General features: G+C 41.1%; 1 long non-coding RNA gene across 3 annotated transcripts in view; it reads left to right on the forward strand.

The window, feature by feature from the left end:
* LOC119589055 overlaps nt 1-1400 on the forward strand; it is a 64075-nt gene that overhangs the window by 37771 nt on the left and 24904 nt on the right. For 2 of the 3 annotated variants that reach the window (XR_005230165.1, XR_005230167.1), the window contains exon 4: nt 313-362. The exons of the other annotated variant lie outside the window; for it this stretch is intronic. This is a non-coding gene — a long non-coding RNA (uncharacterized LOC119589055). The remainder of the gene's footprint in view (nt 1-312; nt 363-1400) is intronic. 3 annotated transcript variants of the gene reach the window in all.

A 1400-nucleotide genomic window follows, 5' to 3' on the forward strand; every position in this document is an offset into this window, starting at 1 on the left:
TCATTCTGAAATCACATCAGCTACATCTTCCCTTCGCGGCCACACGTGCAACGCTTAAATTGTCTAAATTTACTCTGCCGCCCATCAGCTTGCACTAAATAGCGAATAAGGTAATTAATCCCGGCCTGCACCACGACACGAACCGGAGATAATAAGCCAAGACGCAAATTAATGGTCAAGGAGAGCAAGGCTGACGTGATTAAGGAAACCGAGTTGCATGTCACGGCACAGCCCGGCTGCTGATAGATAACAAGGAATCAGATTAATTGAACGATTAGAAAGGGTTCGAATGATATAAGCTTTTTTTTTCAGATAATCAAGACGAAGCAAAATTGGCAAGATAAAGTGCGAGTGATTGTCAGGTGAGTCAAGTGAAGTTTCGAAGATTAATTTCGTGTTCAGGATGAGAACGACTTCATTCTGTGACGAAACCGACAAACTTCATCCCCTTCGCACGACTTTCAACTCATTTCTCTTGAACATAATACATTTTCTTTGAATTTCACACGTATGCAAGAAAGCCCTCTTAATTCTAAGTGAATAGCCCAGCATCGAAAGAGCTTACTGGTCACTAGAGTTTAAAAAAAAAGGAAAAAAATAACATCATGGTATGGCAAACTCTGCAGAACAGCGAAACCGATTTTACGCAAATATTCTTTGTCATATCGTTCGTATTCGCAATGTCGTCAATGTCTAGTCAATGCTATGACCTACAGAGAGTAAATCTTGGGTACGCGCACCCTCCGGCAACAGACAAAATCACATCAAACACAAACATTTCATTTTTGACAAAACTGATTTCTCATTTCACACTCGCGCGCCTCCGACAGTGCTTCATTACGGGATTTTGTTCATTTTGAATAGTCTATCTCGACAGCTAGTTATGGCCAATACCCTCTTAAATATTGGCATCGAAATCGTCCACCGGAAACGGCTTTATGTGGGTAACGGTCTTAACGGTCTCTCTTATTCAAACCGAATCCGAAAGGCGGCGCTGCCGTAGAGTGGGGGCCCCGCCTGCAGAACGACAAACGCTGCATTGCCGAACGGGGAGGGGGATTATCAAAGCTGTATGTAATTGAAGTTTTGTATACATTGGTTTGCATGGTAAACAAGTCCAGCTTTTCAGCAATGTATAAAATTACAAATTCGGTTTGGGGGAAATAATCATAAAAGGGGAAAATAATAATCACTACCAATGAAAAAATCACGAGGTAAATGTGCCATCAGCTCCCTGGTGAATGAAATCATAATAACTACGAAATCACTTTCCCTTACAAACGAGCTCAATTTTCTTGTCCATTGTAAAATTCGATTTTCGACTGGCATATATTGTTTAGACGACCGTAAAATACTTCCAATTTCTCCTCTTTGCCTCCTTTATTCCCACACTTTCTGTT

The sequence above is a fragment of the Penaeus monodon genome, chromosome 25 (genome assembly GCF_015228065.2).
Source record: "Penaeus monodon isolate SGIC_2016 chromosome 25, NSTDA_Pmon_1, whole genome shotgun sequence".
In the NCBI taxonomy this organism is placed as follows: domain Eukaryota; kingdom Metazoa; phylum Arthropoda; class Malacostraca; order Decapoda; family Penaeidae; genus Penaeus; species Penaeus monodon.